Source organism: Prinia subflava, chromosome 13 (assembly GCF_021018805.1).
Source record: "Prinia subflava isolate CZ2003 ecotype Zambia chromosome 13, Cam_Psub_1.2, whole genome shotgun sequence".
Classification (NCBI taxonomy): Eukaryota; Metazoa; Chordata; class Aves; order Passeriformes; family Cisticolidae; genus Prinia; species Prinia subflava.
Window position 1 is genome coordinate 5,878,121 of NC_086259.1, and position 13,164 is coordinate 5,891,284.

The window sequence follows — 13,164 nt, forward strand, 5'->3', positions numbered from 1 at the left end:
AAATCACTGTCTTAGAATTGAAGAGCCTGAAAATCATTTGACAGAGCTAACATCGGGATCCACTTGAATGAATTTATTTTTTTCCTTTCTCTAGTCTGTTTAATTCAGTTCTTTTAAATGTGATGTTTGCAAAGTAGTCTTTAAAATGGGCTCTTCTCTATTGTGTTTGAATTTGAACAAAATTAACATTTGTATGTCATCAGTAGCTGCAATGCATAGCTCAAGGCAATGAAGGATAGAAAGTCAAAGAATATGGGAAATTTGATTAAAATGAATGAGCAGTAGAAGGTCTTAAGGGTGGACATAGCTTAGTTGTTGATTTATTTGTATTGTTTCTTGAGGCAAAAGAAGAGAATTCCATGGGATGTTTAGAAAATAGCTTATAAGGATGAAAATAAAAAGGTGGTTAAAGTCAATAAAATTAGGTTTAGACAATGTAATCTGGAGACTTCCCTACTTATGTATCTAAATTCTAGTCCTACTTTGTAAAGTGGGAGAACCTTTCTCCAAAGAGTTTGCCCTGTACCTGTTATTTCTTGAGCTCAGTTGGATATTTATAATGTTTTGCATCATTTTACTCATCAGGACATGGATTGCTTGGTGGATAATTGCATAGTTTGCAAGACCCCCCTCATCTTGCATTTTGAGGCCATGGCTCTCCCCTTTGTCTCAGTATTCTGAACAGTCCCGAGAGCAACTTTTATACTTTTGAGTATCCTTGATGGATTGATATAGGTGCCTTTTCCATGTTTCAAAAACTTTATTGTCAACATTTTTTCCTTGGTGTATAAGAACTGGAAATCTGAAATGCTTTACCTGCTAGTTTAATCAGAAGTGCAGTTTTTGAAAGATAATTTTAAATGAAAAATAATTTAAAGTGAAAATCTGAGGCAGAGGACCCATATTACTGGTACTAGTGAAAATCCACTCCACACCTTACTCAAATGAAAGACTCCTAAGTAATTTACCTACCATAATCATTTTTGAACAAAAAAAAATTGTTTAGCTGGTTTGTAACACCCTTATGAAATGGCTATTTTTTTAAAGGAACAGAATAAGGAAACAATTGGAAACATTTGAATGTTTATCAGTGGATATTTATTTTTGATATGGATATTATTTCTTCTTAGTCCCTTGTATTCTAAAACTAAAGGACATGGAGAATGCATGTGCTTAATGGACCTGGAAAACATTTTTATGGATTCAGCTCTCCCAGAACCCCTCCCCAACTCCATGAACTAAGCAGCCCTAAGAATCCTAATGGATGTGGTTGTCTGCCAAAGTTATTTTGGGAAATTTGAGAATTCTACTGTTTGTGGAGGAGCCAAAGTTAAAACACTGCCCAGATGAGCCCTTCCCATTTCCATTTACTATTTAACGTCAAATAAAGACAGCTTAAAATGATGACAAATTGATGCTAAACAAATAAAATTATTTTTAAAATATCCCCTCAGAATGATATCTAGTCCCAAAAATATATAAATGAGCTGTTGAAGTTCTTACAGGAAGGATGATGATGAGTGTAGGATTTTACACTTCAAAGACAAGTTCAGCCTTGGAGTTGGGAAATGACTTCCTTATGCTGGTCTTAGGTTTTTGTATTTTTGTAGCACAAAGAGCTTCTTCCACTGAAGGCTCCTCTCCCATGATGGTGAATATTGCACCATTTCTCAAGGAAATGTGTGAAATGCCCATTTATAAAGGGAGGGAGCTGAGTGAGAAAGCTGAACTGACTGGAGTAATTCCTTGCATTCAGGTTGAGAAGGTTGTACCACTGTCCTACATATAGCAGGTAGAATTTTCATGTAGTGCAAACTGCTTTGCTTTCATGTACTGGTTAAAAATGGGACAATTTCATAAGCTGAAATGTATGTGGTTCTGTGTGGACATTTCTTCTGCAATTTTTTTTTCATTTCTGAAGATCTAAGAGGACCCCACATGCCCAAATTCTCATATTATAGGCTATCTGGATCTTTTTCCACTTATCTTTTTTTTGATTTTGTCATGAAACCTGGAATTCAGGTTTCAGAAACTTACTTCCTAAGCCCAGACTTCTTTTCCCACTGATGGCTAAAACAGACAATTAATGTGTTTAACAGTTCTCCATTACCAAGGAGTAAAATTTTTGAAAATCAAGGTATTTTTTCTCAAATCAGGTATGTGACATTTCAGCTCTTTGAAAATCCACAAACATTTTCCAGATACACTTTTGTTTGGATAAACTGCTTTATAAATGATCAGTCTAAGAACAACCCTCACAACCTGGGCTTCTTTTTGTATCCCCAAATTGTTGCCACGAAAACAGAAAATGAGTAAAACCTAAACCATGTTTCTTTGATGGGAAAACTGTATCCCCAGTATGGTTTGTATTCTGTGTTTGTTCCTTTTGGGTTATGTCAGGAATACCAGTACACACACACAGAGGGGACCTCAATGTTTCACTGGTAGCCATGAATGTAAAACTACCAGGCCAAATGTAGCGTTTACCTTTCCCTACTCAGATTTTCATGTATAGAAAGTGGTGGCCTTTGTGTGTTAGGCAGTTTGTAAGGGAAGTGAGATGGTTCATAATCTAATTTTATGAATTACACTCCTCAAATTTGTAATTCTGATTACAGTTAAATTATTTTGCAGTGAATTTTTTGTGTTTAAAATGCTTAGCCCTGAGATGAAACTACTGTACAAATCATTTTGTGATAGTGCTGTTCTTCATGTGCCTGCACTTGTGACAATTGTGGAAATTCCTCTCTTGTTCCTGTGAATTGTAATCTTATTGTTCTTTTTCGGCTTTATGGGAATTTTCTGTAAGCGTAGGATTTTATGCTCAGAAACCATCTGTAAACAATCCTGTAGTTTTTAAACATACAAGGAAAGCTGCAGTCGTGTTTTTTCCAATGCCCCTGTATGCCTGACTTGGAGACCCTCAGCCCATCCTTTAAACTTCACCAAGAGTAAGTGTCAGACAACTATTGGCAGAAAACCACCTGCAGGTCACTGGTATTTTAAATTTTATTTTACTTTTAGTGAGATTCAGAATTGAAAATCTTCAAGTGCAGTGGCTGCTCAGTGTGTATTGTCCCTGTTTGCTGTACACTGAAGTCTCAAGAAGTTTTAGGGAAACATGGTTGGGTTAATCAAGGTGTAATCACCAGCTGAGCAAGCTCCTTGTGTGTAGGAATGGCAGGTTTTAGTTAGTCTTAATAAGGTTAAGTTTTAGATGGATTCTGTGAAATGAAAGTCTTGACAATCCTATGAAGGCAAAGCTTCCCTGCCAGCTGGAGCCTGGGCAGGGGAGCCAAGCACAGGATCACTCTGTGCCTTTGTCCATATCATCTTTTCCTCAAAAATCTGCAACAAATTGAAACGCTGCAGCTTTTTGCAGTAGCTGGGGTTTTGTAGCCACTGGAGGGTTCGTTTCATACAAGGCACACTTCCATTTTTCAGTTTGGAAATAGGGGAAGATGGGAAGAGCTGAGGTCAGCTCATCTTGTTTTAATATGGGTGGAACTCCCAGCTTAGCAGGAATGATGGGAAAATTAAGGTATTGTCAACTTTTTAGTCAAGAATACTGCTAGGTACTTAGGAATAGTGTTATACATGTAATTGTCTTCCTGTTCTTGGCTGAATAAAGACCCAGAAAAATATTCTGAGTGTCTTACAACTATTTTTAATGAAAAATGAGAAATTGATTAATTTATTTTGATTCTTTTACTTAAACATCCCAAATGGAAGCAATTTCACAATTTCAGTTGAAATTAAACTGCATTTCTTTTTTGATCAAAAAAGAACCCCTTTACCCCTTGGCAAATCAAAACAATTTGTAAAGTACCTATCCATTATTCCTCTTGCTTCCCATGAAATGTGGCAAAGAATGTGGCTTGTACCAGTGAAGTGGAGATGTCCTTTTTGGTGACTGAGCTGAATCCAGGGGTGCCTGTGGGCTGCTGCTTCATGTTTCATGCACATTGTGACTCTGCAGAAGTTTTCCAGAGTTCAGAGGCTTTGTGTTTTAAATTAGTCTGTGACAAATAAGACCACGTAAATGCAAACCTGTCTGTAGTAAACCATACACCCAGTATAAAACAGTGGCTAAAGTGACTATTGAGCAAAAGAAAAAAGAGAGAGGAGTATCATATTCTTCAGGGGAAATTTCAGAGGCAAAATAGAGGCACTCTTCATTCAGAGGAATTCAGCCAATCTAGAATTGAATAGTGTTTATTGTGAAAAATACATTATCAACATCTGAATATTTATGCTAGCAATACTAATGATTAAAAAGAACCATGGAATTATTTAATGAGCCCAAGTCAGTGCAACCAGAGTTGGTGTCACTGCAAGGTTGGCACTGTCAGCTGCAGCAGCAACACTGTTTGTTAACATTCTCAGGTATTGGTTCAATGCAAACAAGGTAAAAACAATCTCTGGAGATTGAAAAAATAGTGTTGGTGCAAGATGAAGATATTTTACATAGCCTCCATGCACAGAGGCACTGACTAGTTCTGACAGAGTAAGTAAACCAAGACTGAAGTGTTGGAGCAAAAAAGTTTTTTCTTAATTGACATGGATGTTTCTGATTTGAATTTTGAGTTATTTTGCTACATCAAGATATATTTGGAAAAACTGTTGCCAGACAGAATAATTGCAGGCTTTTCCTATATGTGCCACATCAGACTTCCATTTCATTTTTGTTTTTAAACTTCTTTATTGTCATAAATAAAATCCTATATTTTAAAAAATGAACATAAATTCAGGTTTGGCATGAGCTGTGGTTATCTCATTCACTTTGGTGAGATTACATGAGATTTCCATGGAGAGGACTGTGCCTGATATATTCATCAGATCCTATTTCTCTGTTTAGGTTCTTTATCGTGAAGCTACTCTCAAAGTATTGGGTACCTTTGTTCTAATAGTATTGTGCTCAAAACTAAAGTGTGTTCCCCTGACAGACATTTTACAAGCAAATAGTTTTGTATTGCTATAAATACTTTGTAGCTTGGAAATGCAGTGTTTGCTATCATGGAGATCATAATTTTTGTGAGCTGAATTTGCTCCAGATGATAGAGAAATTATAGGCTAGGATCTGTGATCAAACAGCAATATGGAAATCTTAAATAGAATGCGCCCTAAGGACAAAGGCTGGTTAAGACTATGGGGGATAGAATAAATGGGAGTTTTAGTAAAGCTATCTCTGATTCCAACAGATAAATTATGCTCTGCCTTTTTTGTATCTCTTTGGGACTGTACTACATAAATTATGACCAAGTATAATTTAGGCTTTCAGCCTATATTTCTGAACATCCATCTTGTACATTTTAAGTACGAAATTACCATTTTGCAGAAATATGAAATTGAGACAAATTTTTTTCATCTGTGCATTTAACTTCTGCATACTTGATAGCAGCCAAAGGGTTGGAGAGGACCTCGTTACTATCCAGAGGGTGATGTTGGCCAGATGATTGCATAACTGTGCTAGGATCTACATAAGCAGGAAGTTTGGGGGACAGAAAAGTGTAGAATTGGTTATTATTTCAGAATAGATTTTTACTGCAGCTTTAAGTAATAAGTAACATGCTTTTCTGAATAAAAAGTAATCCTTTGGAAATCCAAATTCTTTACTTGCTATCAATTACATTTACAAAGTTATATTTAATATTTCCTTTTGAAGTACAGTTGCAGTTGCGTGACCTGAGCTTTGGCACACCTGGAGACCAGGGAGTGCAGACCTTCAGAGCACTTCTGAGGTCACAGTTTGCATGGGAGGGTCAGTGTGTGAGTAGGAATAAAGCAATCTATCCTAAGAGCCCTATTTTCTGTCACTCATTCCAGCACTACGTTCTGTAGCTTGAATTTCTGTATAAAATAGCTGGGAATTGTAGAGTTCATTTCTCCCATTGCAGAATGCAATGTTGTGTCACTAACTGGAGTTCTGAAACAAGGAATAACTACATGCTGCATCCTGGTGAGGGTGTCTGTGTGTCTTGCACAGGGATAGAATATAGAAAAAAGGAGACACTCCTCTTTTGAAGCAAGTCAACTTGCAAGAAATGTATATTTTTGACACTGAAGCACAATTTAAAACTGATCCATGTTAACTTGAAACAACATGCTAATATCTTGCAGTGAATTTTTTTAATCCACAGAAATAGAGAACAGTCCCTTTAGATCTGATGTAACTTTTTCTGTATTTATTATAAGAAATATCCATCACTTTTGCTCATGCACACAAGGACTACATTTGTACTTTGCAAAGGTTTGAAACCATAAGGTTGGTAGGTATGTGTAGCAAGGTGACTTTATTTAGCTGGGTTTTGCATATATCTGATGATCACAGCTTTGGGAATTCAACATTAGCTTTCATGAGGTGGGAAAAGAACAGAGAAAATGTCTATTGTAGAAGTGAAATGAATAATAGTGTTGTAGAAGAAAAAAACACAATAGGCCATTTTTTTCTCAGTTACAGATTTCCTATCCATTAACTTGCTGCTGCTCATATGTACAGTGTTGGGCCATTGCAATGTTTACCTTTTTCTGTAATTGATATTCCATTTAAATCCACTGGCATTCACTGGACTGTTGCCCTTCCCTGCTTTCTTCAGTGAGTAGAGGCAAAACTGAAACTCAAGCAGTAATGCTAATTGCTAATAAAGATTTTAATGGCAATCACTGTAACTGATGGTAGAGATTAGTCTACTATCACAGACACCATCAGAGGCAGCACCAATAGCTCGTCACCTTTCCTTCTGTAAGGAAAGAAAGGTGTTTCTGTTATCTGTGTGAAACAGGGGAATATTTAAGTTTGAATAGTGTGAGAACATTGTAGATTCAATCATAATTTTCACCTGTTTTTCATTAGAAAAAAGTAAATTGAATAGAGGAGTAACAGAAAGTAAGATTTCAATACTGCTGTCCTCCATTGTTTAACATTTTTCAACACCTAAAGTAAAAATGGAATATAAAAATGGAGGTGTTTCCCTTGTTCCTTAATGAATTTTTAAAAAATACAGTCTTTATTCTTTTTTTTTTTCAATGAAAAATGAATGAAATTGGAAAAGGCAATTGTTTCACTCCAGGACCACTGTCACCTTGCTGATGCAAGATTGTATTTTATGGGACATGACTAAAAATTTTTCTTTAAAGTGTGAGTTGGATCTTCAGTAGTTACATTTACTTTGGTTACTCTGTCTCCTGAAGTTCCTTTTTGGTCAAAGACCCAATTGCTTAAGGATATTACTGTTGACATTACACTATAGTCTTATTTTTTCAGGAGGCAATCTCATCTCTTCCTTCACTAGCCAAGATTCTTCCCAAAATAATGTAATATCTACAGACCTTTTCATTGATTTTGCAAATGATGGCTGGGAAGATGATATTGTGTCAGAGGTCAGACTGCTCCAATGTGTTGTATAAGAGGATGAAATGAATTGTTAAATATTTCAAGCTCCTTTCGTCATTAATTATCCTGTGTATTTTAATTTTTTGGTCACGAGCTTTTAAAACCAATCTGATTGCAAAAGGAGGTCTGAGTTAGCTACAATAGGGTTAAATATTCTTTGTGTTTTTACAGAGTGATTTCATGTCCAGAGAGCCTTCAAATCAGGATGTGTAACATTTATCTGCCTAAAATTAAAAGGAAATGAAAGAGATTTATTAGGGCTTGTTTCTTGAAGATGGTTCTCCATTTCTGGATTGGTTGAATGATTGAGGATAAAAGGCTTTCATAACGATGTTGCAGTGTACAAATGAGCTCTAACCAGAAGTGCTGTCCTAAATGCTGCTGACTTAAGGATAAAAGTACTAAGAAGGGAGGATGGCCTCTCTGCAGTTAAAATTGTAACCAGAATCCTTTTCTAAAATTCAAATTTAACTGGTGTATTTAAGGCTGGGGTAATTGTATATATGTGAAATATGACCTGTTTGGACTGAAGTTTAAAGAAAGGAATTTAAAAAATGGTCAAATGAATTTTGAGGCACGAACAGGCTGGCTATCAGTAAAACTGGGGGTGTGGGCAGCAGTTTTTGACTTAAGGCATCCAGAAAGGACAGAGCTGTTTATGGAGAATTTGAAGAAAAAAACTCCAAACGGTCTAAGTGAAGTTAAGAAGTATGTGCATCTTTACCTTGAAAACTTTGTTTGCTTTAGACATTCTGATGGGTTATAAATCCTTTCTGAAAATGTGAAGGAGAAATTCAGCATTCAAAAAATCAGTAATACAAAAGTATATTGGGAATGTGAACATCATAAATTTCCCTCTCCTCACATAAATATGGATTATTTTTTTGCAAGTAACAAGAAAAGTATGTGCCTCATAACATCACAATTCCAGCCTAAAAAGAACTTCAATTTTGTCATTGGCTGTTGTTCTTCAAGGGCTTCTTGATAAAAAAGACACACTGTAAAATATATTGGTATCAGTTTCCTAGGCAAAAGCTCAAATTTTCATGTAACTTTATCAGGATGATCACATAATGATGGTACGGATAATTTCTCATGAACCATAGATAAGTGTTGGAATTTCTGTTTCCTGAGATAGAAACCCTTTTTCCAAATTCTACTTTCCGTAGCCAAATCAGCTGTTTAACTGCAATCTGAAATTTTCTAACACTAAAATGAAGGTACCAAAAATGATGACAAAATGAAATAGATTTGACTGTGTGGCACATGCCTTTCACTTTTTGACAAAACCATTTCCCATTAGGGTTTGCTGCTGCAGTCCTTGTGCTGGGTCTGGTGAGGGCTGTAGGAGGTGCTGCTGTGGGATCCTAATGCACATCAGGTTTGGGGGCAGGGCATGGTCATACTGGTATGTGACCCATAAAGGGCTGGTGCATGTGGTGTTTAAATTGGAAAATCCAGGCACCAGCCAATTTCAGGAGCTGGAAAAAATGTAAAAGTGGGCTAAGGTTCTGTATCAATTGCTGTGCTACAGAGATGTGGAATTAGGGTCAGTGTAGGATGATGTTTGTCATAAATTCCTCAGCTTTACTGTCTTTTTAATTTTTATTTCTAATAATGCTATAATGTATTGTGGCCAATATTGAGACTATATTCTGGGATACATATATAGAGAGATGTGGAAGCAATTTTTTTTTTTTTTGAGTTTTCAGTAAAATCATGAATGTGTGGACTATTTGCATTAATTAGCATTGTTCTAGTTTCTATGGCTAGTATTTATGTGTGGCATGTTTGTGATTTTTTTTTTTTGGTATTCACAATTCAGTAATTAATTTGTGTGATTTGTCACTCTTCCCAGTTTGCTTTCTGACTGAATGTTGTATCATTTATTAATATGTGTACCCCTGAGCGTCTTGCTGAGGGTTGGTCCTTTCTCAGTGTGGGCATTATAAGGAAGATGTATTAAAAAAAAAAAAAAAAAGAAAAAGATATCTAAGGAATATTATGAATTCTTGAAACATTCAGTTCTAATTTTCTTCCAAAATATTCTAATTTTCTCCCAGTGACTAATTTAAATATATGATTATGATTCTAGCAGTTACCTCCAAGTAAATGCAGATGCAAAGATTCAGAGTCAAAGCATGAAAAAGAATAGTTAAGTTGTATCCTGAATGCCGATGTGACCTTTACTTGATGGCTAAAATGGTGACATCTTTATGGCTGAACACGATTTTAAAAAATAGAATTATAAACTTAAACTGTGATAGTATTTAAGTTCTTAAATTACTTTAAAAAGGTAAACTGGACTTATTATTTCTTGATTTTTATTAATAAAAAAGTATAATGTCAGTCTGTTAATATAGGTCATGGTACCTCTGATAATTTCTCTGTAGCTGGGCCTGATCTATAGATGCAGTCTACACCTCTGAGTTTGTGTTTGGGGATGAAACTTGTGTATAACAGCACTGTTTTGTTTCAAAAGGCACTAATCAAAAGGATTTTATTTTTTTTAAATATCACACATACCATAATAGCATAATTTTCAAGTCCTTTTTTTGTTTTTGCAACACTATCTTCAGTTGTCTTTTCCTCCCATTGTTTAATTATTATTGCTACTGTCATATGGATGTCACTTAATGATCTGTGCTGTGTGATACGACCTGACAATAAATAACACACTGTGTTCAGCAGGGTTTTCCTGTGGGATTTACAGTGTGTTTGGCAAAAAGTAGGCATATTATACAATTAAAGATCAAAACTTTTACTACTGAAAAGGTGGATTAATTATTGAGAAAGACTTAATGTGAAAATCCTGAAAAAACGTCAAGCCAGTGTGTCATGGGTGGCACCAAACTAGAATTTCTAAAGGAGCAGAGGGTTGTAAAGAGCACAAATGAGGTGCTCCTGCTCACAAACAGTGCTACACCCAAGTGCTGCTCCACTGAGCAACAAGATCTTTGGGAGTATCAGGTCCAAACCACGATTTTGTGTGATGCTCTGCAAGTTTCTGGGAAAAATCTCTACCCCTGGAAGAGCTCAGAGAACCCTATGTGTTATATTGCTAGTTCATTTGGCTAGTAATTTATTGATCTTAAAATGATGAGCTTGATCTGGTCATCAGATTGATGATTTGCATGTGTATAGACGTGTAGAGGACTTCCTGGGAGGAACACAGAGAATTTTGAATAGTCCATCCAGCTCCACAGAAGAATTGCCATTGCCAGTGAAACCACTTCACAAACATGTTCATGCTGTTTACTGAAGTTTGCTTTTGCCTGGCTTCTGCTTAGTGGAATGGGGAAAGTTTTCCCAGGAAAACACTGATAACAAGTGCCAAGCCAGAATTAAAAAACTGCTTAAAAACGTGACTCTTCTGAAAATGCTCAGGAGCACAGTTTGATCTGATGAGAATCTCAGCAATTTGCTCATCTGTGTACACTTTAAGTAAAGCTGAAGATTTGAGTACTCTAATACTGTATTGTGTGCCACGAAATTGCTCCAGGCCTATTAAGCAGCAGCACTAAAAAATGCAAGTACTAAAATGGGGGAACTCAAATTGGAGCCTAATAAAATATCACCCCGTGTTTGTTCCTTGTATAGAACAATGACCTCTCATAAGCCATTGCTTTCTTACTTTTCTAAGGGTTACTCTGTTGCCTTGATTCCTTCCCTGATTATCTTGAAGCCTGTCAAGTTGGAAAGCTCTCCCCTCCCTTGCTCTTTCTTCCTAATAGACATGAAACAGTCCAGTCAATAATATTTTACTTGTCTTCCCACTGCGTGTCTCTTCCTCTGATCAGTTTAGGCGGGTTTGACTGCAAAGAGTCAGAAGGGAGGTTAAGATCTGAAAGTTCAGCCAAATGTTATCAGGCACAGAGATGTTGCTAAGGGAAAGGCCTTACAGCCCCTAAGACCGGAGCCAATAATAGCTGCACACAACTGATAACATCAACAGCTGTCAAAGATCCAGGCATTTGTGGTTCGTCTGTAAACTCAAACACCTGTATTCAGTCAAGCTTTGATTGTTATCCCCTCTTTTCCTGTCATTTTGATTCGTTCCTTGAAGGTGCTGCCAGGATATTCTAAGCTGCTAGTTGATTTATAAAGTGAAAGAGCCCTTCGAAAGTTTGGCACAGTTTGAAAAATCGACTGAGGCTCTCATTCATAGGGTGACAAGTTACTTTGACATTGATATTGACAGCATTCTTTTAATTAAGTTTTAGAGGACGTAAGGCCGGGTTCAGATCCTTGAGAGCACGGGTTAAAAGTGGGATAACAGCTTCAGCATGTGTCACTTAGGAGAACATTATGTACTTTAGGAAGGTTTCTTTGTGATGAATTAGATCAAAGTGACTAATAAACATTCTCCATGAAAGCTCTTCAGAACACAGTATATACATGTTTGAGATATTTAAAAGATAGAGTTTCAAGGACCAGCCTGTAAACTAACCTAAAATAACTTAAATGGACAGCTGATACTGTTGTCTCACTATTATAAATTAATATGCAGCACAGAAAAAAGGGCAATTTTTATGTTTAAAGGGAAGGTCAGGGTAAATGATGCAAGAGTGTTTCTCCTTTACTGATCCTGTAGGGAACTGTGCAGAAATGTGCATACTGCAAACTGACAGAAGGTGCAGTTTTGAATGGCCGGACTAAAATGATGGGATCAGATATATAAATTATATATTTTTTAATGAACTCAGTCAACTGCAGTTTTGTTGGGTTCCTCTGCCTGTCTCTTGTAATAAACTAAGGAATGTGGCTACAATCAAATTCAATGGAGTTTGGTGTTTTGGTTGGGCTTCCAAACTCTTTTTTTGTTTGGTTTTTTTGGTCAGTTCTTATATAGTATAAGTTTCTTTCTTATTCATCTTCACTATTTGTGGCTTTACCACAAATAAGTGGTGGAGACTGAGAAAAATATAATTTAAAAATAATTAATTATATTTCTGGTCTATATTGAATTTTCCAGGAAAAACATTTCCAGATAATGCTGGCTGCCATCAGAACTGAAGTGTTTCTTTCTAAAAGAGATTGTGGTGATGAAAATGATATAAATGTTAAAAAAAAGAAATCATGGGAGAGGTTGCACTGGCTGTTTTTGTCCCATTAACATTACTGGGTTTTGTCTGCAGTTTTAGAGGACCAATGTTTTGCAAACTGAGTTTAGAACATTAAATGAACTTGTGTGTGGGGCTGAGCGCAGAGCTGAGAAACTTATCTGAGTTAAGAATCATAACTGTGAAATCAGGCAGCTGCAAATTGCAAACTGATTTTTGTCAATTATTTCTAAATAGCACAACAAAGAAACCATGAGAGAGCAACCTAATTCTTAGTGAAAAAGCTCTTTTTCTGAGATTCATTGTTACTCCTTAATTGGTGCCTCTTTTTCCTCTCAAGTTGCAGGAATGCAGATGAAAACATGGGCTGAAATGATGGGAACCTCAAAGTCAATAAGACATGGCAGGTTTAGAGTTGAAGGTCTGCCTTTTGTTCTGGTTAGGAAACATCATTCAACAGCTAAAATTTTCTTACATTCTGAGATTTAATGGTGTGCAAGGCCAGCCTTATGGAGAATGCATCCCTGATGCTCCTGAGGGATTCTACAGTTGGGTGAATAAAAAAGCTTAGACTTTGTGTGTGAAAGCATGAAGAACTGGGGAATGGAAAGAAAAGGATAAAACATCCAGAGCTTTTAGTCAATCAGATCTTGATACCTCCACTCTAGCCTGGGAAGCCAAACTCTGTGAGAGTGACTTTAATGGTGA